Raw genomic sequence first — 25,190 nt, forward strand, 5'->3', positions numbered from 1 at the left:
GTAACAGTCAGAGCGACCATGTGTCAGCTTGGTCCAGCAGAGAAAATCCTGGCTGGATCTGAGTTGCTGCTTGTGTGATAAGGTAGGATTTGGGTGAATTTATGGGATGGTGGGAACCAAACAGAGTTTTCCTTTAATAAAATGTCAAATGCAAGTGTCCAGAGAAGCACAAGGTTGTGTTGCTCTATGTTGTGAAGCTTATTATTATTATTTACCTAGCAGTTGGTTGTATATTTAATGTTGTTTTGGAAAGAATGCTTGAGGTCTTTGTTGCTGCTGACTCCCCTGAGGTTTCAAAGGCTGTCAGGCACTGAGTTACAGAAACTGGCTGTACAGGATGGTGCATGCCTTTGACTTTGCTGAGCCCTGAGAGAAACTGAAATTTTCCTGCTTCTTACTCAGAGTTCCCTGTGCAGGCTAAGCTGCAGTGCTGGCTTTTGGAGGCTCTGTTTTTTTGGTAGGTGGGAAGCTGGAGGCCTGTGCTGAGCTGTGCTTTGGGCTGTGCAAGCCTGAGTGAGGGGGTGTGCATTTGCTTATCCCTAGTTGGCCTCTTGCTCTCTGAGTACAGTGAGTGCCTTGCATAGAGATTGTGCAACAAAGGCCAGGGCTTCTTCCAAAGCAGTTCGGCTTTCTTGGCTGTGAATGCCCAGCTTTCCTTCAGGTCCAACTCTGGTATTTATCAATTAGCTTGCTCCAGATCCTGGGAACAGCCACAGCTGTCCTTCCCTTCAGCATAGAGCACCCACTTCCTTCTGCCTTACCTCATCCTGCAATTACTGTCCCACAGGGCACCCTGGGCTGCAGCAGCCTGTACATCTGTCCCGTCTTCTGTGCACGCAACAAAGCCTCAGAGGATAAAGGAATGGAAGAGAAAGAAGCCAGTCGCCCAGGAGTAGTGTTTAGGCAGAAACATGCTTCTATTACACACCTGGAGACAGTGGGGGTGAGCTTGTGGTATGGGAAGAAGCAGTGTAGGGAGCTGGGGCTGAAATGAGGGTAGCGAGCTGTCAGTATGCTTCAGCTGGAGGCTTGATGAAGAAAAGCAATTGCAGGAGAGAGGTTGTAGTGGCTCCTGTTCTCACCAAAAATGACAAACCCTTGGGCTCTTCGGCCAGAGCCTTTGCTGTAGGTGAGAGACTTCTCCAAAGGGAGAGACCAGTGTTCTGGAAGGCAGAGGACAGGAAGGGAGGAGTTCATCTGGACCAGACTCTCTAATAACTAACAGGTCAGCTGTTTCTTAATGTGCTGAGAGGATGTGGGAGCCCATGGGTTTGCTGAAATGTGTGTGCAATGATTGCTCCTTCTGAAGAGCCAAGAGTGTCTCTTGAACAGCTGAGGTGCAGCCCCCTTTCTTTCCCCCTGAAATGCTGTGCTTAACTCACAGCCAGGAGGGGCAGGGTGTTTTGGATGGCCACACGCCGGGGTTAATATGCTGCCCTGAAGAGGGGAGGAAAGATGGGAAGGATTCAGCACTGCAGAAACACTCTGCACAGAAACACGGCTGTGCATCAGGGAGATGATGGTGGAAGCAGCTCAGGAGGCATCTTGATGACAGGCACAGCCTAGAACTCTGTCCGCTCTGTTTTGTTTTGATTTTTTTTTTTTTCCTTGCAACCTTATTTCCAGCTTTGTAATGGGGAGCATAACCTCTGGCTTTGCTTCATCAGATGCGCTTGCAGCAAAGCTAAACAGAGCTGACAGATTGGGGCTCTGCTATTTCTATGGAGCTAGCACAGCATTTCTTCAGTTCTGATGCTCAGGATGTATCTGGGCACCTGTGGGGCTGGTGGTGCAGAGTGAGGTATTAGCCTGGCCCCCTTCCCACCCCAGAGGCAAAGGAACACCTAAAATCTTGAATCTTGGAAATTCCCAGCCTTCTGTGTCTTGGATTAGGCCCTGTGCAAGCAGTGGGGTATAGAGGGAGAGTGGCCCAGTGCTGCCACAAAAAGCCCCTGCCAGCCAGAGAGCAGAGGGCAAGTGGAACAATCATGTTATCCCCTGGTGATGGTTTCAAATTGAAATCAGCTGCAAGCCCCCATCCTGCCTGCTGAAAACGGAGGGGCTGGGAAGACCTGCCTTGAAGGCTGTGGAGCAGCAGTAAGGTGATATGCTGAGAAAATATTATATTCTTAACTGAGTGCTGCTGCACTTCCTCAGCTTCTCACGCAGTCCTCTGTCACCATCACCAACGTTTATGGCATCCAAGACCCATCCCAACTCGATGTGCAGGGACAGACCTCTGTCCCCTCCTTGGCGAGGGGTATCCCATGCAGGGCCTGGTGCCTGGGCGCTGGTATGAACGTTTTTGGTCAGCTAACTCCCCCCTGCCCTTGTTCTCTGGGGAGAACTGCTGTCAGTGGGGCTCCTGTGGGTATTTATATCTCAAAATCCCATCCTCCTTGCTGAGCTGTTGAGTTTGTGTTATTCTTGGTCCCTGCATGTTCAGGGAGCACGCGTCCTGCTCTTCTCCATCCTCTCGACATCCCTTTGCTGATGTTTAGTGTCAGTTGAGGACATGGTAGCCCCCTGTGCAAGTCACCATGAGAAAACAACATGTTTCCCATAAACATAGCCAGGGGCATTGCTGCCTGTTTTAATGTGCTCTAATTTAAACAAAATGGTGTTTTCAAATGAGTTTGGTGGATTTTGCTGCAGGAGACAGTAACTCCTGTAGCTAAAGAGCTTTTTCTTTGGTAGAGAGAGGATTCTGCCTTAGAGTTAAGCTTCCAGGTTGCTGAGTTGGGCAACTCTTGCAAGCAGAGACTATATAGAAATGTATATAAGCCCCCCTGTACCAGCAGGTCCTGCAGACACACAGCTCACCTCCCTGCAGTACCATGAACTTCAGTGTGGTTCTGCTGATGCCTGGAGGGAGGGGGGCTTTGCACTGGAGTCCACTGGCACTGGTCCCAGTCAGGGTCAAGGTCACTTCTATTGACCTGAGCTGCATTCAAAACAATCACTTAGGTGTGAAAAAATCCACTGCCTGGTCCCAGTTCCCTGGGCTCCTTAGTCCCCACCCAGTGTAATTTTTAAATATTCTTAATGAGCTGTCATTTTGGCCAGGGCTCACTTGTCAATTTAAGGACAGTGGTAACAATGAGACCACGATGTCCAGGCAGAGGAAAAGAAGTGAGGGACTTTCTGCTGGGTTTTTTTGGTGTTTCTTTTTTTTCCCCCCCCCCCTGCTTGGTCTTTAGTTGTTTTGAGTCCTGCAGTGATTTCTAACAGCTGGCCCAGCTATCATCCTGATCGTGTTGCTCTGTGCTTCAGTGAGCTGGGGGGGGACTTGGCAACCCGGCAGCTGTCCTGGAGCCTGAGCCATGAATGAGCTCAGAGGGGGAAGGAGAGAGGCTTGGATGGGAGAAACCGTGTTTGTGGTGGCTTTTTTTCCAAGCGAGAGGCTGACAGTGTTGACTGGATCCAGGCGCAGCCTGAGCAGGTGCTGTGCGTGCTTTGCCCTTCCACATTTCTCCTCCCTTGACCGTGTGGGTGCACAGACCCTCCTGCAGCGCTTGGGGTGAGGGATGACCACGAGAAGCACCCCAAATCACCCGGTGTCTGACCCCTTGCTGCAGTGCTGGGCTCTGGGCATGGCTCACACCTGCCCTGGGAACTCGCACCGAGCTCTGCCAAGGCACCCCAGTGCTGATTTGCAGCAGGTCTTGGCTCTTTCCTCTCCAATGCCCCACAGAGAGATTTTTATTTTTTTTAATTTAAGCTGTACTTTCAGACTTCAGCAATGCAACCTGCTGACAGCCTGCCTTATGTTCGTGCTACAGATCCTAAATGGCAGAGCTGCATCTAAAGATGTCTCTTTTAACTGACATCCACACTGCCTCTTGCATCATCCTTCTGTCCGGAGCAGCACTGCCCCTTGATATCAGACCATACCAAATACCTCAAGCAGATGTGCTGTGTGATGTTATGAGGGTATTTTCTTCCCTGTACAAGGCAGGGATGAGCTTTTCAGCCCCTCTTCTATGCTTGTGCCCTCAAGCATGTATCTCAAGCTGATGTGGCTTGCAGGGTGTGTGTTTAAACAGTTTCCTTAAAATAATCTATATAGACCCAGTTAAGTTGTAGCACAGTGTGAGGGTGTGATTCCTGTCTTCTAGAGCCTAAAGCACCCAATAAACGTAGTGAACCCCCACTAAAATGTAGTTTGCAAAACAAACCCCTCCACTGTTTCTGAGTTGGTATGTTGTGAACAGGGGGCAAACCAGAGAAAACGTGTTCTGGTGCTCTCCTTAAGTGAAAAGTTTGGCGAAGTACCACAGGCTACTGCTTTTAAATAGCTCATCTTTAAATAGGTTGCTGTCTCCGTTACCGAGGGTGCGTCGGCTTTCCTGGAGGGTACTGGAGGTTTCATTTTAAATGCAGTCACCTTGGGATTCTTTGGGGATGTTGATGATGTGTGGCAGGATGATCTCCAGTACACGGCGTGCAAATGGTAAAAAGGCTGAAACCAAAACTCCTGTGAGATTCTGCGTGCTGGGAGCTTAAATACTTGAGAAAATGAAGGGCTGCTTTTTCTTTCCTCTAGATGCGGGCAGTGTCAGTGTATCTTTGCTATCGCTCTGCTGTTCCCCTTTCCTAGCAAGCCCTGACTTCCCCCATACCTGATCAAAGCTCCTCGCAGCGATCCCATGCAGATCCACTGTTGACTGCTCTGCCTTCATCTTAGCCATTGGTATCTGGAAAGCTCCTGTCTCGGACCTCTGTGGTGCTGGCAGGTTATTCCTGACCTGTGTCTTGCCCGCTTTTTCCATGGTGACACTGCTCTTCTGCCCTCTGCTAGCCTCATCCCCCGAAACGAAGCTCTGCTGGACCTCTCCGTTTTGATTTGTGCTGGTTGCTGCAGGTTTTATCGGGGGTGATGCTCTGTGTGCGCTCCACCTTGGACCTGGGGCACTCTCCACCCTTTCTCTCCTGCTGTGCTAGGGCACATCTGCCTGATGTGCTGCCCCTCTGCTGTGAGGTGATGAGAGATCAGGTGTTTGCGCTGCGCTGAGCGGGCTGCCTTGCTTTTGGAAGGGAGAGACTAAACGGGCCAAGCCTAACGCTGTGGTAAAGTGGTCTTAAATTAGTGGTTGTTTTGGGGCTTCTCAAGGCTTGTTTTCTTCTGAGCTCTGCCCTTTGGGACCTCGAGGGGAATGTAGGCGAACCACAAAGTGGGTCAGTGGCAAACACCGGGGCCGTGGCAGCGTTCAACCGTGCGCTGTAAACGAGCGAGTCTCCAGCTCTGCGAACAAACAACCTTTTATACCTTAATGGTTATTGCAGATGCCAGGTCCCTGCTCGTGTCTTTCCAGGCATCTGCCTAGGCAGATGCTGTGCTCTGGCAGGGAACAGGCCAGGAACTAGCTCCAGCTAATAATTGTGTGCAGAAATAATACTCCTCCTGGGCTTATTTAGATGCAAGTGCCCTGGTGCTCTTTTGAGGGCGTGTGTGCCACCGGGCAGTTACAGCCACAACCTTTTTGCCATGCACCTGAAACTGCTTTTTTGCAGCTGCTTGCTTGGGGGTGGGAGAAGTGGACAGAGGAGAGGGATGGCCATGGATGTGAACTGATTGGGGGGGGAGGTAGTCTTAATTCTTCAGCATAATGTGGAATTGCAGTAGTGAGGTCCATGCTTAAATTAAGACAGATGAGTGCAAAACGGGTTGTTGGATGAGCTTGCTGTGTTTACTACAAGAGGGCCAAATCTATGTTCTCTTAGTTGTGGCTATAAACACCACAGATGCCTTAAGCTGTCTGGCATGCAGCTATTTCTGCTAAGATTAAGTTGAAATAGGAGTTTTAACGCGATGACATTGAACTTTGAATAAGGCTTTGGCTCTGCAACAACTTTCTTCTGCAGTCAAGAAGAGGGAGCTCAGTCCTCTATACTTCTTCTAACAATAAACCATGCTTTGAGGTGTACAGAAAAGCACTAAAAGCTGAACTCCCTGCAAGTTATTTCCTTTGAGCTCTTGATTACACTATAGCACATGCATCTCCTGTATGATCCAGGATGGATGATGTTCCATCCATTTCTTTTGAATACCTCATGGATCTCTAACAGCTGTGAGCAATTTATTTTGGGTATAATCAGTTAATGTTTTGGTGAAGTGCTTTGAAGATGTACAGCATCCTCAAATGCTGAGTTTTGTTTCATTATTATTACTATTTAACATCTCTACGTAGCTGAACTACTGTCAGACATCCTCACTTAATAACATATTTGGTGTCTGGATCTTTTCTGCAAAGGCAGATTTTTGGCAAAGGGGATGGTGGAATGATATAATAGAGTTTGCAGTTATATACTACCTGTCAGCTGAGTCTCTCAACGTGCTTTACAGGCACTAGTTAATTCTCACCACTTGGTAGGGCAGTCTGGCTATCCGTCATCTATGATTCTGTGATCTCTGTGCAGATGGAGAGGCTGAGGAGGAAAAGTGTGACCTTTTTGAGGTCCCACAGGAGGGGATTAGACCCAGATTCTCCAGAACCTGCTCTCCCCATTGCAGTTACAGTGCCCTTTCCCTGCGTCTATGCCAATGGCCTCATAGGAACATCTCCTGCTCTTTATGAAGGGATTTGGCAAATGCTATCTTATGTATACTTGGTTTGGGTCGAGAAGCATGCAACTTGGGTTTGCTGCCATGCCAAAGTGGAGGTTGAAGTCCCAAAGAAGTAGGAGACATACAGGGTAAATAGGGAAGCAAGAATGAGTGACTTCTGAAGTCATGCAAATTTGGAGTAAGATTTCTGTCGTCAGGGTATGGCTTGTTGTCTTTGCTTTTTCTTCCTGTGATGCCACCTGGAGAACAGGCATTGATTATGTTTTTTAATTTGCTTTCTGGCCAGCCAGGCTGCTAGCTGAACTCTCCAAAAAGATCCTGTGGGAAACCACAATAACCGGAGGCCACCCATCGGTATAAATCACCCTTCTGGGATGGGCAGCCAGGCAGTGTTGTCAGTCTGAGCTGATCCCTCTGTGTCAGGGCAGACCAGAGCAGCTTTCCTCGCCTCTCCTGTGGCTGTTCAAACTGATTGCTGTCAATCCCCCACCTTTCACCAAAAACAAAAGTGCTTAAATTTGAAGAGGTGATACTAGGAGATACAGCCATGGGACTCTAGCAGGCAGTCCGTCACGTCTTAGACATTAACATCTAGTCTAGAAGATTTGGAAAGCAGCTCTTCCCCCACGTGCATCCCCCAACCCACCCCAGAGACAACATATAGCATGGAAAAAAAAAAAAAAAAAAAAATTAAATTAACTGGCGCTGCTATTCTGACAGATAAAGAGCAACTCTTCATAAAGGACCTCTGTGTTTTTCTTCCTGCCAAGAATCATTTAAGCAGCGGTCATTAGCGACTTATCTTTCCTAAAACACTAGCGAAAGCTGACATCTCAGCGAGAGACCCCATCAGTCAATGTGCTGTGGTGGAGAACAGCTGTCTATAGCTCCAGCTGTTTGCACCCTACGTGCGTGAACCCCCCTCCCCTAGACACATGCTGGGACATGGTATTTACAGCTCTCGTAGACTCATGTATTATGTATTATATCATGTAGCAAAGCTAGGGGTGACTGACAGACCAAACAATGCGAGCAGGGAAAATTCCTCCTGCTTACTCATAGCTTTTTGCAGGAGTTTTATCAAAGCCCTGCTCCTCCCAGGGAAAACTGCCTGATAACCAGGCATTACAAACAACCGTCAGCTGGGGTGAAAACTGCCCTAAACAGCCGTCAGTGGGACTGGGAATTGGGCTGCATATCCTGAGAGCTAAGGAGCCTCTTAACCACTGGCAGCATATTTATCTTCCTAACATGCTTGTTAAGAAAGCCATGTTATCTGCGTCTTAAAGGTAGGGACTGAAGAGACTGTCAGCTGCCCTGAAGTCTCTTTGGTCCCTGTGTGTCCAGTTGGTGCTTTACTGGGGTCTCTGAGTTGCTCTTAAATCCCTTGCTCTCCCTTTCACTAGGTGCAGGGACTTGAAAGGGATTAAAACCGGCTAAATGTGGCCCCTAACGACTGCCACTAAAGTGCAGCCCAGGGAAAGGATGCAAACCAAGGGTTTCAGACCATGGCCCCTTGTGAAAGTCCATGCAAAAGCCTTGCCAGGTTAAATCTACAGATTTACCAGCTGAGGGTCCTTCAGGTTCTGTGTCTGTGCCAGGTTTATGCATTAAGTTGTCTACTGAAGGCAATGCTATGCAGGATCTTTTCTGGTCAGTGAGTTGGAGTTCAGGACTGGCAGCCTGATAAGTTAAACCATCCTAGAATTCGCCTGGAACTTTTAACGGCTGGTTTATGACTCTTAAACTTGAAACCAATCAAGCCAAACTTGAAACCTATCTACTTTCTGAATGTTTCTTTTCTTGCTTGTTCAAATACTGGGAGGTAAGCCAGCTCTGGAAATGAAGTCACTTTTGAAAATGGCTGCTCTCCCCAGAAGGAGGGTCTGAAAATTCCCATTGTAATTTAAAGTGATTTTAAAAAAAAAAAAAATCTTATGAACTTGGCCCCTGAATCCATCCCTCCCAGCTGTCCTCAAATTAAAAAAAGGAAAAAAAAGAGATACTGGCACTGCAAGACTCTTTTTATGACACAAATTTTATTGCATAGGATTCAGCGCATTGACAGACTATAAAAGTTTATTGAAAGCAGATACAGCCTGTCAATGGGCTGACCAATGCCCCTGGCTGGGACGCATCCTCAGGCTTCTGGTGGAGGGATCTGTTTTTGTGGGGTTTTTTTCCTGCCTTTTGACTGGGTCATGGCCAGGGAGAATTTCCTGAAGGGGGAATGCCCACAGTGAACCACCAGCACTGGCAAAGGGGGGTGAGTCATTCCTGTGCTGACAAGTTTTGTGGTGAATCTTCTGGGCTTAAACACATGCCTGAGGTTATACATGCCAGTAGGTCTTTCCCTGGCAGCTAGCTGGCACACAGATTAATATTCTTATTAGTGCCTCTGATACCTCTTCGGCATCCCGTATGGAGTGTACAAACTCTTCTGCAGAAGAGCAGCATCCATATCACAAGGTCCACCAGACAGGGAGAAAAAACAAGGTCTTGTAGTGTTACTTGTGTGCAGACAGCACCTTCCCTTGGGACTCTTGTGAACTTGGAAGGGAGCTTTTCCTGTGAAAATTAGTCTTTGTTTCAAGGGAAGGCTGATTATTCAACTGAGTTCAATTAACTGTTTTTGGAGTAGAGTGCCTTCCCCAAGTCAGGGCAAAAGCAGGAGAGGATCACAGCTTCATCTGCAGAATAGGAATATGGCTAGGTCTGCGTATTGTGGTGGTGGAAAATTAAAGTAGCTGAGAGGAACATCTGCATGATTGTTAATAACTGCCTGTGTTCACACCTTGCTGGGGTGCATGAGGCCATTGATGCAGAACATCACAGCTAAGGTGATAGGAGCAAGCTGAGGCTTGCTGCTCTTGATTCCTACTTGCTTCTGCAAACTACCTGAATCACAGAATCATTCAGGTTGGAAAAGACCCTTGGGATCATCAAGTCCAACTATCAGCCCTAAAGTTCTCCCCTATACCACATCCCCCAACAGCTCATCCAAACGACCCTTAAACACACCCAGGGATGGGGACTCCACCCCCTCCCTGGGCAGCCTATTCCACTCTCTGACCGCTCTTTCTGGGAAACATTTTTCCCTCATGTCCAGTCTGAACCTCCCCTGTTGCAGTTTAAAGCCGTTCCCTCTTGTTCTGTCACTAATCCCCTGTGAGAAGAGACCAGCACCAACCTCTCTACAACGTCCTTTCAGGTAGTTGTAGAGAGTGAACCTGGTACACCTTTAGCACGAGTTTGACTTAGGGGATGTGCAAAAGAGCTGGAAGGTATCAGGGGTTGCCCACCAAAGATGGTGCTAGCTCATCCCTCTGGGGCTTTGCAGTTTATTCCAGCAGCGGCCTTTGCTGGTGATCTGGATTGATGTACCTTGTCGTGAACAGCGAGGATGAAGAGCTGGCTTACCTCCACGTCTGCTGTCCCTTTTAAAAAGGCAGCTTCAGGTCGATCTGCTGCAGTGAAGGTTGTCAGAAATGGAGTCAAGGCCCTCAAAGTGGTGAGCCAGGTGCCAGATTTGCTGCATTCACAGGTCGGTGAACTTAAATAACTATATACCATTGAGACATTTCAGAGACCTCTAGCAGAAAACGGCTGTATCCACTTGCCAGACCCCTCACCTTGTTGGCCCGTGCCAATTTGGATGTGCTGTCAGAAGTCATTTGCTAGTGGAGTAGCATTAGGTAAGAACCCTGTTTTTGTATCCACAACAGTGTTGGATCAAGGTTGCCGCGTGTCATTTCATCACTCTGGCAAACGACAAGCTCAGGGCTTGGAGTGTGGAACCTTATTTTTAATAAAGGAAAAATCTTTGCACTTCTATTCTGCATCTGTCAGCGATCTCACTTGGCTGAGCCCTGGAGGAGTTCATCTGGCCCTCGTGTTAAGGAAAACCAACAAATTAGTACAGATGTTTTTCTGAGAGCTACGGGGATCAGGGATCAGTGATTTAATACTGCCTGATATTTGATAGGGGACGCCCAGGGAATACGTGCTGGAAACCAGGAAGTAATATTACATGAAATCAAAATATAAATATGTTCCTAAAGGTTTAGGTAATTTTTTGCAATTTCCCCTTGTATAGTCTTAAACGAGGTCTCTCCTTCTCCTCCCGTTCTTCCTGCACTTGTTCATGTAGGAGGCTCGTTCCTCCTGGATTCAAAAATCCATTGAGTAAAATGGAGGCTTTCCATGTGGGTTTTCTGAGTGCTTTAGCTCAGCTGAGGAGCACACATGAAAGAAACAAGATGTTTATGGAGGAAGAAAGGGAAACTCAGAGGTGAGGGAGGAAAGTAGCCTTAACTAGTACAAGTTTGCATTCAGGCTTTGGTGTACACGGTTCATTGTGGCCTCCCTGCTTCTTCCAACCCTGAGAATTCATCAGGATCAGCTGGTGACAGTATGTGCTACTGGAGTTCTAAATATGGGGATGAGCTGAATAAAGCCTGAGACCAAAAGCAGCTTTGGGGTTTTTTTGGCTCTCCAGAGTATGTTTTGTAGTCCTGTGACTGACATGGCCTAACAGGTAGTCCTAGCTTTTAGCTGCTCTGTAGTTCAAGCAAGCAACATGGGCAACATCAGGAGAATAAGGCTGTGAGAGACTAGGTCTAAGTGCTTCTGAGCTACGCTTAACTTTCAGTGGCCATTGGACCATATGACGCCTCCATTTAAAGCTCCTGCTGAGATACATCTTTGGGAAGAAGCAGCACGGTGGTGGGAGATCACAATGGCATCACTTTTCTTGTTGATATGCCAACAAGCTGTTTTTCCAAAGGATTTGGGAGATTACTTGATTCCTAATGGTCTGAAAGGGCACAAGTCTGTTGCCTTTCAGCATTTTGTATTCATGCATGTGTGTAAGGTGTGAAACCAAACATAGAAAAGGAAGGTAGATGGGCTTTTCACAAGTTTTGAGCTTAGGTAACTCCTCTGAGTAGACCTATTGTGACCATAAGAAGTGTCTGCAATTCTTGATGGTCCTGACTTGACACTGAGGGCCTCGTGATGTGTCATACTGGTGAGTCTTTGCCTGCCACATCTCCACCATGGGCCTTCTGTATTGCTCAATGGTTTCACCACTGCTGGGTTGGGTTTACTGATACCTAAATAACTCACAGCAAGAGAATTTATTCACACCCTCCAAAAACCACAAGATATGGAAAATTAATGTTATTCTTGACTCTCAAAAACATGACAGTAACTGAGATGAAGTCATATAGGCTCAGCAATGACCATCAGGGGGATTTTGAAATTGTTCACAGACCCTCTGTCTGTCCCTGAGATGCCCAGGGTAGCCCAGCTTTTGGCAGAGGAGGGGTGATACCCGATGTGTGTTGCTGTGTGCTAACAATTTTAGAGTGAAGAATGGCTTTTCTCCTCAACTCGCCACGCTCCACCTGGAGCTGGCAGGGACTCCCATGCAGGCATAAAGCAAGAGGAAGCTGACAGGGTTGTGACTGAAGATTATTTTTTTTTGCCTCCTGGCTTGGAAAACTGGCCTTTTCACGAAGGTCACACCATAGCTGACCTCCCAGGAAGGGCTGAGGGAGGAGGGCTGCCACGGAGCCTCAGGCAGGGCAGAGATGTTGCTGGAGATGAAGCGCATCCTTTGTGTAATATCGGACCCAAAAGCGTTTCGCAGTTTGGCTGTTCATCACCCATTGCTTCATACCGGAAGATGACATGAACAGCAACTTTACTTCTTTTCCCCACATTTCTCTTCTTACCCTTGGGCAAGGACCCAAAGCCTTCACGATGTGTAATGAATTTACTAGTCCCTTACCAGTAGGATATTGTTCTGTTCTGGCTCTCGCTGACATTTCTGAGCGCCAGAGGCACATCTTTTGGTGTGTACCTGGAAGCATCTCTGGTATTCATGCTTGAGCTTCAGTTTATGGATTTGGTTTCAAATAAATGAAGTTTTTATGAATGTCATGTTGATGTTGCACTGAAGACAAAGCTAATTGGAAGCCAATGGGCTTCTCAGTAGTGGAAGCGTTGAGCCAAGGAAATCCAGAGCAAGGAGTGACGATGTTCTGCACTTCACACCAGGGAAATTCCCGTGATGGCTGCTCCTTTCCCTTTGCTCATGCGACTGTCTTTCCGCAGCACGTGGTGACTCGAGGATCGCTTGCCCATCTTACCCCACAATTTCCTGGCTTGCATCGGGGTTTCTGTAACTGTTTTGGTAGTCCTTCTACAGGGATAGGAGGCTGAGGTTTTTGTAAGGCCTCAGTTGGCTTTAAATTGTATAAACTTTGTACTCTTTTTACATCCAGCATGCAAGCTTAAGGAACATATTCAACTCCAAAAAAATTTCTCAACTTAGTGACAAATCTGCTTCCTATAAACCCAAGCTGTTGGCATTTGCTGTTACCCTCCTTTAATGCTTTATTAATGAAGTTCTTTTACAGCTGTTCCATTATTTCACCTGGGATAGGAGTCAGGGTCACAGGTGGATAATTATGTGGGTCATCCTGTTTCTATCCTCTTAAAACTCTGGCACAGCATAAGCTTTCTTCCAGCCCTCAGTGTTCCAAACACTTATTAAAAGTCAACATTAATGATCCAGAGAACTCTTTGGCCAGGTCCCTTTTAAATCTTGAATACAAGTTCTCTGGGCTTGCTGATTTCAAAATACCTCATTTACTAGCTGTGGCTTAACATCCTTCTTAGTTACTGTTGGATTAGAAACTATTTCATCATCGCATGATACAAATAAATCCCATGGCTTCCTCTCAAATGTAGAATGGCTGCTCATATGGTTACAATACCTTGGAGCTGTGGATATACCCCTTCTCTGCTCGGCTAATTGGGGTTGTACTTACTGCATTGAGCCAATACTGTTGTTTAGGGGTTTTGTTCCTTTAGAGTTACTTGAGGTGTCTCTTCCAAAGAGAATGATGCAGAAATCTTCTCCATTTCCAGGCAGGGAAATCATCACTGTGGGGTGATGCTTCGTGTGTAGCACAGGTCCAGGGGCAGAAAGAAAGAGGGGCAAAAAAGCTTTTTTTGAGGTGAAGAATATGGCATAGTGGGAGGCTGGAGGGTGCATTTATCTCCAGGCTCAGGAAATGTATGTGAGATGTTGATGTGGAATATGGGATATGTGCATGGCCCCAGGAGAAAGGGCTCTTGGATCACAGCAAGACAACGATGGGGTGGAGGCAGGAGGTGTAAAAAGGCTTGAGGTGAGATCTGTGTGCATTGCTGGCACAAGAGAAAGCATCTGCCCATGGAGAAGGGGTGGGATAGCCAAAGAGAAGACCAGTCTAGCCCAGAGTGCTCCAGGAAGTCTCATGGAGACTCTCCTTGGAGAGATGCTACTCGCATGGAAATAAAAGGGTGAGAAGGGGAGCAAAGGAAGAGCAATGTAGCAGTAAGCCAGGGAAGCAACAGCAAAACAGAGGCAGAAGGGAGCTCATCCTTTAATTGCTACCACATGGATGTGAAGGGCTTGGCTGACCAGTGGAGGAACTGGCATCGTATGTCTGAATATGAGCTTAACCTAGCTGTTACGGCCACGTGCCGGGAAGGCTTGCAGGAGTGGAATCCAGAAAAATCATTGACCACAGACAGGGAGTGGGCAAAATGGTGCAATGTGGGTGTTTAGGTCTCTAGTAATGGAAAACTTGGTGATTCCTGCGTGAAATAGGAAGTAGGATATTAACTGGTGTCTGATACTGTCTGGCCAAGCTGGTGAGCAGGGTGACTGCTCTCTACGTATGTTAGGTGGTTGTTTAAAGATGAGCATCATTTTGGAAAAGTATCATAGAGAAGCATCTGCTGGATCACTTCTGTTGCTACTTCTTATGCTTTCACAGTCATTTTCTGAATTTCTTGCAATAGTACTGTATCTTATGTGGGAGATCTTTTTCTGCCAGTCTTGCTAGGTGAAAAGCAACTGTGTGCAGAATGGGAGCTTAATCATAAGCAGAGGTGGCTTCCAGGTTCCTATAATGATGGTTTTCTCCCTGCTTCAGACAGTTTGAAAGAAATCTGCGTGCCAATTCTTGCATGTTCCTGCAGACCTGTGTTAAGATTATAAGCCTTATAGTGCAATAGGTGTGCTATTTGGGAATGAAAAAAATGCCCAGAGCTTCCATGCACACTTCTGTTGGCTTTTCTGATTCCACGTTAATCGAATACCTGCTGCCCCAGGGTTTAGCCCATTTAATAGCTCCAGAGTTAGACATTTTGGGCAAGTTCAACATAAATAGAGCCCAATTCACATCAACCTGCTCTGTGAGCACCTTGCAAGTAAATATGTGGCGGTGTCAATGTGAAGAAACTCTTCCCCTGTGACCTGTGTTACTTGTGATGACTCCAGAAACTCTTTTGAAATGGAATGCTTGAATTATGTAGTTGTTTGCCTGATATTTACTTAAGTACTTGCTGTGACATAGAAGACAACAAGCAAATGTCAAGGAATAATGGCTATTACTGGTGATTTATTCCCAACCGGGTACTTTAACTGCCTTTCCTGATGGGTAACCAGATATGAGGATAGGGAAGAGTAGACTTGTATATCTTCAACTTGAAGGCTGTTGGCACTATGTTGTGGACCTTTAACTTGGGAAACACGGTCTGGAGGCTGCTGCTAAAAGGTAGATGTAAGCAGGAGAAAACCAGACACAGAACAGTTGTTAATGGTTCGCTGCCAAAACAGCAAGCTTTATTAAGTGAGATTTTGCCAGGCCTGAAAAAAACCACTCAAACCCAAAGTGTTTCATAATCCCTGAGGTTCTGGATGATAGAAGAGGGAATACGTGTGTCAGTGCTGCCAGTCAGGGAGGTGCTGCGAGCCTGCCGGAGGATGAGATTAGCGTTTGAGGCGACTGTCGCAGTGGAGAGAAACACCCTCCCTTCTGGGTGGGGAACAAACCCTGGATATAATTTGTCATGGACGAGGTTTGCACATAAATCACCAGGTGCATAAATAGAGGAGGAAGGAAGACTGGCCAGCTAACAGATCTGCCTGGGAGGGTTTGGAGTTGACCTAGGCCTGGGTCTCATGTGGTTTTCTACTGCGAATAAAAACACAAGTATCGTGCTGGGATGTATAAACAGGGCTCTTGCAAGCCTTCAAACTCGGCATTAGCGTGCTGTCAGCTGTCACTTGTAGGAGTTGCTGGTGTAGGCCGGGATGGTGGGAGGATTATCTTTGTGTGCTACACATACATGCATATCTAGGTGTCCAAGTCAGGATTATGCACGTCTTGGGCTCTCTGTAGACTTACAACCACCCTCAGGGAGTGATGGAGAGTAACAAAGGGGTACACTGCCTGGTGGCACCTTACCTCTCTCCATTAACTCCTCCAGGAGCTTCAAACTGGTGAAGCTTCTGCGTGCGGAGTCTAGTCATCAGGCTTTTGAATAAAAGCCATCCCCACGTAGCAAACTTGATTTCACTGCTGCAAGCCCTGGAACAACTCTGACAGTTTAATAGGGAGCAACCTCCACTGGAAACCACCCTCTCTAAGTCTTCCAGGAGCAAATGATTCTGCTTAACAGTAATGGCAGCTTTTAGGTGAGGATGGAGTTACGTGGGTTTGAACTCAGACCAGACCCAAGCAATGAAGTTGCTCAGTACCTGGTTGGAGGGCAGATGACTTCCAATGGCGCAGTGGAGGTGGGAGTTGGGCCCCCCTGCCTCACTCTGCCAGACTGGGGCATGTGGCAGATCTCAAGCCCGATGAGAAGCGAGGATGTGCATTCCCTCTGTGCCAACTACTCACTATTACTCATGTGGAAAATTTGGCAATAGGTCCACAGTGGGAATATAGTACCCAGACACTGGAATAGGTCACTCTCTGTTGCAAAGGATTTGATGAGTGTGTTTAAGGAAAACACCTTTAAGATTTTCTGAAGGTGTTGGGTGGTTCAGTTTTGGTGTAATCGCTTTAGTGTTCCCATAGGATTTTAATGATGTCTTTATAGAACAATTGGCAGTGTCCTGTGTGCAGAAATTAAGATGTCTGAGCTGGGAGTTGTCATAAACCAGACTTTGATGTCAAGTGTCTTGGGTATTTATGAAACTGGAGGATTTCATAATAACTTGAGTAGCTGCAGGACTCTTCCCTCTAAAAGACAGCTTTATTCTCCAAACCTGGATGGTCCCACTAGTGGGGAAGGTGTAGGGGAAGAGCTGCTGAAGTATGGCACGTGGGAGGTAGGGGTGTGGGAATTAGGGTGCTGAACTCCTTCCCAGCACTATTGCAGTCTGTGTGTGACTTCTGGGTAAGCCCCTCTGAGTCACAGAAACTAGTGATAATGATAATCCTTTGCTCCGGTCTTGTCTGGCTGTCTCTTCAGACTATAAACTTTCTGGGAGGGAACATCCTCTTTTTATTATCATTATTAGCATAATTGTGGTGCCACTGAGGGGGCCCAGTCTCAGACTTTATCACATATTCATGTGTTTTGCTGAACTGCAATGAAACGGCCCAATTTTCAGTAATGTGCAACTCTAACCAGAATCAATGGGAGTTCAGCCTCGCTGAAAATGAGACCCGGGCGTTTATTGTGCTCAAAGACAATCGGTCCCTGGGTCTCCCCAAATGCTTCTGCAAGCATGTGACTGCAAAACTGGATGTAATATGCTTGTTTGCCTTCAAATCTGGGTGGGTGGAAACTGCCTGAGGAGTCAGCTGAGATCTAGGCATTACTTTAAGGGCTGGCGTGTGGGGTTTATGGAAACTCCATCGATCTCAATTTCTCAGCGCTATCTCACCCTGCATCCCTGAGCCCAAACTTATCCATAGGTGTTCCCAAATGTTTTGGAGGAACAGGAATTCCTGGTGAAGTTGTGAAGCAGGATATGAGTCAGCATGTTCTCTCCAGCACACAAGAAATGTTTCCTTGAAGTGAGGGGATCGGTTAATATCACTGCGTGGAAATGAGAGTCGGCAAGGAAAAGCTCACCAAGGAGAGATTGTGCTCTGCAGGGTGTCAACATCTCCGTGTTCGTTATTAAAAATGTAAGCAAACAACAAATTAAAACCAATTATGCTTGTTTCCCAGGCCCTTGTTTATACAGGGGATTAAGTCTGGCTTCGGCTGTCGGGGATCGGCAAGCGGCACTGCTCTGTCACTGCAACCCTCTGCAGAGCACAGCTCTCATCTGAACCGAGGCCTGCTCTGTGGCAGTGGAAGAATTGCTGGCTACGGGAAGAGAAGTGTAAACCAACATAAATACAGAAGATCTGATGAAGTATCAGATGTGCAAGGGTAGCTGGGGTGTCTGCAAGCTGTAGGCTGGAAAAACAAAAAATGGTGGTGGCAAGGGTTGCTATATCGGAACGGAGCAGTGTGTCGAGAAGGTCAAGTGGAAGATCTGAATGATAAGGGTGGGCTTTACAGTATCTATGTTTTCTACTGAGGTAAAACATGAAACTTCAAAGCACTGCTTTTAACTGAAAACATGAATTCAAGCACAATTAGAGGGTTTTATTCTTGTCACGTGAAAGGAAAAAATAAATCAAGTCTAAACCTCCTCGGTGGGATAATTTTTTTTCCTGATAAATTCCCCAAAGTAAGATTTCCCATGGCAGCAGCATGATGGGACTGTGTATGTGAACTCTGTAAAAACACTAGAAGCGGAAGATTTTCTCCAAGAGGGAGCAAAGGGAAGGTGGCTTATCTATGCTGCCTCTGCGGGAATTAAATCTATTTGCCTTAAATGCACTTGTTAGAAAACAAAGAAAAGCCCTCAAGGAAAACTGCCTTTAAAAACAAGTTATTCAACCTGGGAAATGCTTTTTGGAGGCTGGTATTGAAGCAGATGCCAAGTTTCCCTCAGTGCTGTCCATCCAAATGCCTTGCTTAATTTCACAGACCTTCTTGAGCACCAGTGAGAGGAGCAGTAGGGAGATATTGCAAGAGTTTTGTCCTGAGCATCCAAATGCCATACCCCTCAAAGTAGCTGGCATGCCAGTGCTGGCCATGATTATCCCAGATAACCCAGAACTCTTGATATCCTGATGCTGAAATATGTAAGCAGCATCAGCTTCCTGAATGTAGTTAGTAAAGTGTTTGCAAATGGTTATTCTAGTTGTGTCTTTGCAGCTAAAGCCAATCTGTTAGTTGAACATGCTGATAAAAGGGGAAAAATAGTGCTTCTGTGGTAGGATGCACAGGTAGGACCCTGCTAGTGATGTCTCCTGTTCCTAGAAGCTCTGTTAGCTGGAGGTAGGTCTTGGGGTGTACTGTAAACTCGAGCCGTGGCCTCTGTGTCCTGTCCTTATGGCCAAACCTAAGGGGAGAAGCTGTTGAACATATAGAAAATGCAATGCCAAGCTGGCATGTTGCTGTGAAATGTGGTATTGCCTGAGCTCGCGTGGCCTGGGAGATCTTTCTGGTTACCTGGCTTGTATCTGACAGCTTTGTGTGCTCAGGTCTGCTTCTGGTGCAGGATCTGGAGCACAGGTCTTAAGAGGAGTGGCTGAAGGAACTGGGGGGGTTTAGTCTGGAGAAGAGGAGGCTGAGGGGAGACCTCATGGCCCTCTACAACTCCCTGAAAGGAGGGTGCAGAGAGGGGGGATGAGTCTCTTGAGCCAAGGAACAAGCGCCAGGACAAGAGGGAATGGCCTCAAGCTGCGCCAGGGGAGGGTCAGACTGGCTCTTAGGAAGGATTTCTTTGCAGAAGGGGTTGTTGGGCGTTGGAATGGGCTGCCCAGGGCAGGGGGGGGAGTGCCCATCCCTGGAGGGGTTGAAGAGTCGGGTTGACCCAGCTCTGAGGGATCTGGTGGAGTTGGGAACGGTCAGTGTGAGGTTCATGGTTGGACTGGAGGAGCTTCAAGATCTTTTCCAACTGAGATGATTCTGGGATTCTACTTTAACATCAGCGCTTTGGCCTTACTTTAGTTCTCTTGCGCTCTCCTGTGTATCTGTCAAGTTGTTGGAAACGTAAGCTTGTTTTCCAGCAAAACAGATGCATTGATGAAGCAAAAAGGATGCTGCTGCCTCCTGGGGAGCTGGGGTTAAGCTGTGAAGTCCTTGAACCACCTGTACTCCAACACTGGGGCTTTGCTGAAGGCATTGCTTGCTGTTTGCTGCTTCTCCTCGCCCCCTCCTCCTTCCAGCCATTGGCTGCAGTTTGTATTTCCCCTTTTATTGCCTTTGGCTCTGTTGCAATGGGCGGTGCAGTATTTTTGTTCTTCACTTAATAATCTTTTGGCGGCTGTTGGACATCATTTCTCATTGTATTGGTGGAGGATTAGCTGAGATGATGGGAGATATTTCCTGTCTTAGCCAGCGGGATGGGCTTTGCATGGCTTGTGCCTTCTTTTCATATGGTGTAATGCTTTGTTTGGGAATGTGCAGAGGCAGCTCGTCTATGGGAAGAAAGCGCAGCCCCTGAAGCATGATTGCTTTTATTTGTGGCAAGAAGCCACGGAGCAGGCAAAATTGCTAGTATTCCCAGGCTGGACAGACCACAGGGCTGGGAGTCAGGGTCCCTGGTGTCTGCTCATGCCTCTGTGTTGCGACAGGGGGGTAAGTAGGTTCCCTCTATTTATCCCAAGCTTGTATCTAGTCATGGTTCTTCCCTTGGTAAACCTCAACGCTGCTGGTACCATCTGCTTTATACCTGTAGTGGTTAAGGAAGTAAAGGGATGCTGCAGGGTTTCTTTCAGGGTGTCTGCAAATGGCCATGACTAATCAAGGAGCAGAGAGGATGCTGTCATCAGTGCAGGGGAAGCGTATTCCAGGAAACCAGTCACAGGGCAAGGGCAAGCAAACTTTTCAGCAAAAAAATAAAGCAATGCCTGGAAAAAGGTTAGACTTCTGGGAAAGTGATTGGAGAAGGGCGGGTCTAAGTCTTGGTGACAGTCTAAGGGTGTTATCTAGCATAGTTCAGTAACCACAGCCCCTCTCAGGTTACTGTTTCTTGGCCCAGATGGTATCTCCAAGGGAAGAGATGTATTTTTTTGCAATATCTCTTCAGCTCGAGCTACTGAGCCTTGCGTTTGCTTTCTCTCATCCAGCTGTAAGGCTTCACTGACTCTCAAAAATCCCTAAGGCTCTTTCTTCCTTCTGCTGCATCTTATCAGAACACAAGGTAGTCTCCCTGTCCCATGGAGCTGAAGTCTGGATCCTGTATTCCTGTCTGCCGGCACTTCCGTGGCTCTGGTAGGACAGTTCCTCGCTGGTGAGATCAGATGCCCAGCGGGGCTAGCGTTACTGGAGACAGAGGTTTAACGTTACACTGTAGATTGTAAGTGGAGACAATCTTAAGATGAAAAAAAAAAAAACACCTTTCCTGGTTCCAGGGAGGTTTAGTTTTCTTGTAATAATAAGTGATAGGTGGGGGGGGAGGGATTAGCCATGACATGATCCCTTTGCAATGCTTCGTGAAGACAAGCGCTGCAGACTTCTTTAATCTTCCTGCCAATTCTGAGTATGGGATATGGTACCAAATGCTGAAAACCCAGACAGTTCAAGAGTAGAGGAAGGAAGTTAATGGTTGCTGGAAGAAGTTGGGGATAAAAATGCACCGCATTCCTTGTTGCATGTAGTTTGTGCTGATCTAGTCCCTAGATATCGACTGTCTGAGATAACTGCTCTAGCAAACATGCCTTGGGTTTTACTGGAGTGCAGTAATATGGGATTGTCATTTCAACTATTCCAGGAAAGCAAGGTTTGGACTTTAACAAACCCCTAATTTCTTTTTGTGGCCAATTTTGCTTTCTTCCACCTTTATTTTTGTTAGCTTTTTCCAGTGAAAAGATGTGAGGAGGAACCTGTAAACAAGTTACGTGGTGAAATTCTTAGCGGTCATGTGACTTTCCTTGAAATACAGGAAGTGGGAATCTCTTGTCAACCCCAGTTCTGTTAGTGTGCCGCTCATTTTCAGTGAGAGCAACGGAAAGGACTGTCCTCTGTGAGCTGTGAGTGTTTCAGCCCTTAACTGCCTTAAATACTCAAAATGGGACTTGCTGTCTTATTAAAAATGAGTTGGTGGAGGAGCAGAGCCCAAAACCAGCAACTACTGATGTGTGATGACCAGCAGAAGTTGCCTCATCTGGTTCAGAGGGGTCAGCAGCAGACCTCTCCCAGCCCCTCAGGGCTTTGGTGGGACCTCACACCCATCTGAAATGGGGTAAAGAAACAAGGGGGGAGATAATTTAAGGAGAGCAGTTGCTGCCGGCAGCTGGAATAGTGAGCAGCTCCCACCGCTTCCCTTAAGAAGGGACTTGTATGTCAAGGCTGGTTTTTTGAACATCTGGCTGCTGAGTAGGTTGGGGTGGGTGTTTAATGGGAGCGGTGTGGAGGAATAAGTGGCTGATGAAGCAAAGTGATCAAGCTCCTCAGCCAAAGTTTGGTAGACCATGCTTTAAGGGGATGTTGAACGGCAAAGACAGACACCTACAACAGCTTTCTTATCTGACCAAGAATAATTAATAATTTGTCTTTGAGAAATATGGCAAAGGAAGTAGCTTGGAGAAGGAAACAGGAGCTAAACTGTACTCCAAAGCTCCTACTGACATTTTTAATCAGTGCTGCTGTATCTCCCATTGACGGTTTTCTGAAAAATTACTAATCACTGTTCATGCTGGTCCTAAAATCAGCTCTATTAGGAGTTAGAAATACCAGCACTCTTCCAAAGAAACTTATTTTTATTATATTCCCAGCCTAATACTGGAAACCTAAGAGCTTTAGAATAGAGCTGGCTGCAACTCCAGCATTTCCCCTGAAAGAAAGTAAGTTATGGGAAAAATCCCTTTTTTGACAGCCTTCCACAAAAAAAATTTCTAATTTTCCCACAGGAAACTTGCTAGTTGCGGGTAAGTGGGTTTTTCCTCACTTTCTTGCTGTCACTAACTTTTTCCAGCTCGAACTTGATGTTTCAAAGTGTTACTCTTCTGAGCTGGCAGAAGTTGGACAAGGGCAGTAACGGGTGAGACTTTTCCTCTCAGCTGGAGAGCCGCTATCTAGAAATAGGCAGGAGTCCACCATTTGAAAGTGCATTTTTTTTCTGAACCACAATAAACTTTCTGCAACATATTGTTTTTCTGAGGTTTTCTAGAAGATGCCAACTGGCCCCTCGAAGGGTCAGGTGGCCCATGGTGGCTGTGTTGTGGTACCTGCAGGAACATTTAAGGCTTGGTGGCTTAGATCTGCTCTTCATGCAGTGAATGTGTACCCTGAGGCCGAGATTACTGGGAATGGGCTGATGTATGGTCTTCATCTAGGATGGGAACTGGTAGAGTTGTTCTACCAGTGATGCAAAAGTAACAGGACTGGTGGGCAGCTTGGCTTTTGCCCTGTCTTAGCTTTAAACAACGTTTTGCTCCATCTACATGCTGGCATCAGGCACTGTTCCAGCAGAAACAACGCATCAAGGAAGAGAAGGTCCTACTGGGAAGGTTTAACCACCAGGGCTGATCCTGCAGTCATCCTGCTCTGCAGGCTGTCTTATTTGGCTGCGAAGATTTAAGCAAATAAAGCTGTTTTCTCATATACAAGGCTCCAATTTTAGACGTGCAATAAGAGGAGTGATAAAGAACAAAGGTCCCAACAGCAAGACCATTTCATTGCTCAGTCTGGCAAACAAACAGATTGAGGATCCCTCGCATATATAATGTTAACAATGTTTTAATTTATGTGGGGTTTTTACTATTATTATTTTAGCTGCCAAGAGTTCCTTGCCAGCTTTCTCTATTTTGGTTATTTTTAATCCTTGCTTATTTGTGCGCTCTATCCCAGCCTTTTCAGACTTTTATGACTGTAACGCTAACCCCTCATGCCCTGCAAACACATGCTCAATAACTTTACTCACGTGAGTTGTCTTTGATGTCGAAATCAAGTTAAGTATGTGCTTCAGTGTTTATAAGATTGGGTCCTTAGTTTCTTAACCCTTGCCCAATAAGTTTAGTTTACCATAGTTTTTGCAATAAATCCTTGTCTGTCTCATTTCGGAGAACGGCTCGATGTTTTCCCCCACCTCTGTTGAGAGACACTACAAATGTGTGATACTTGGCACTGTGGTCTTTTTTTTTTTCCCCCTTTGTTTTTGCTTATGACTTTGTCTCTGGGTCTCTAGTATCATGTTTTCCCTCCTATATGGCTCTGAATAATCAATTGAGAAAGCCAGGAAATAAATCAAAGCCTCAGATAGTAATGTAGAAAGAACGAAGGGAAAAGCAGACATATGGATTTCATCACCAATGGAGAATAACATGTATAATAATAACAACAGAGTGTAAATGAGTATATGTACTCACAGGAGGCTTTTCCAAAATGATTGTTTTTGTACATGACTGGGGAAGTTATTTTGTGGTTTCTGAGTTCTTTGGAACGATTGCATCCTGGCACCGCTTAAACTCTTTCCCAGCCCTATTCTTCGCAGCGCGGCTTTTGTTGGGCGACGGGAAAGCTTTGGTGCAACCGGCTGCGCCCTGGGAGAAGGGTTCAGCAGTTCTGGGGACTTTTCTGAAGAAGACTTCCTAGCAGTGCTTGCGTGCTCAGCGACGATGGTTTCCATCCACATGTCCCATCAGAGCGCTGTGGCCTGGAATTCACTGCCGCTCCCCTAAACAAAATTAATCAAAAGTGCAAGTTCTTCACTGGCCAAGATAAATGATGGAGAGAACGTGGTCCAGTGGTGTAAAGCAATTGTGTGTTTGCTTTGAAACCATAGATCCCTGCGCTTGGTCTGCGCTTGTGTGTTGACTAACACGATGGGTGTTGGAGAAGGGACCACAGAGAACCTGCAACGGGGACGCTTCCCTGACTTGTGGAATTTGCATTGAAAGCAGCACAACATTTTTGTTTTCCTTCCTGTAGAGCAGGATTCTTCTCTACTTATATGCTCTGTAATGGAGGGGGAAGTAAAATGCCTGTGTGTACCATGATTTGTTAGAGCTGTTAGCTGAAGCTGCTGTTGCAGACTCTTAGGTTGGATTTAGAGGTTGTCTTTACCCCACCTCCCTTGCAGCCATCATCTTCTCCATCAGAAATTTGCTTCCTTTTTCCCATTTCTCCAAAATTACATATTAGCTGATGCCCTTTTACTAGCAGGGTGGTGGATGTTTAAACCCAGATGGCTTATTTAACAGCTTCTGGGATAATACCACAAGCCATTACACCACCAGAGGTGGGCAGACAATATAAGCCAGGGGTGAGTTGTTCTTCACAATGTACTCATCTGCAGATGTAAAATTAGGATCCAACCCCTGCTGAGGCTTACTTACCATGCTGGTTACTAGCCTCATCTAGAGGGATTTTAGTTAAATGTTTCTCAGTCCCTGAAAATTCCTGAGAAAACTAAAGGTTTTTCTACTGACAAATATGAACACTTAAATTTTGGCAGTTCTTAAGTTGGATATTCTGATTTGCAGTCAGAAGCTGACAGCTTTGTTATCAAAGCTAATGTAAAATCCTTAAAAAAAGAAGCAATTCTGAGTTCTTGCTGCTGTGATATGGATGTGAAGAAATTCAGGATACTGCAAAACTTCATCAGATAGGGAAATCAGTTCTCCCCAGCTCATTTCACAATACTGTGCTTCCTTTGAGTGCAAATCCAGCACCTTTCACCAGCAATAAAAATCACACATTTTTCTGGTTTAGTTTTGTTTTGAAAAAACCCAAAATAAACTCTTCCTGGCAG

At 46.4% G+C, this 25,190-nt stretch overlaps 1 long non-coding RNA gene across 1 annotated transcript in view; it reads left to right on the forward strand.

Moving 5' to 3' along the window:
- LOC141954829 (uncharacterized) overlaps nt 1-25,190 on the forward strand; it is a 90,919-nt gene continuing 65,729 nt past the window's right edge. The window contains exon 1 of the long non-coding RNA XR_012632276.1: nt 1-82. This is a non-coding gene — a long non-coding RNA (uncharacterized LOC141954829). The remainder of the gene's footprint in view (nt 83-25,190) is intronic.

The sequence above is a fragment of the Strix uralensis genome, chromosome 26 (assembly GCF_047716275.1).
Source record: "Strix uralensis isolate ZFMK-TIS-50842 chromosome 26, bStrUra1, whole genome shotgun sequence".
Classification (NCBI taxonomy): Eukaryota; Metazoa; Chordata; class Aves; order Strigiformes; family Strigidae; genus Strix; species Strix uralensis.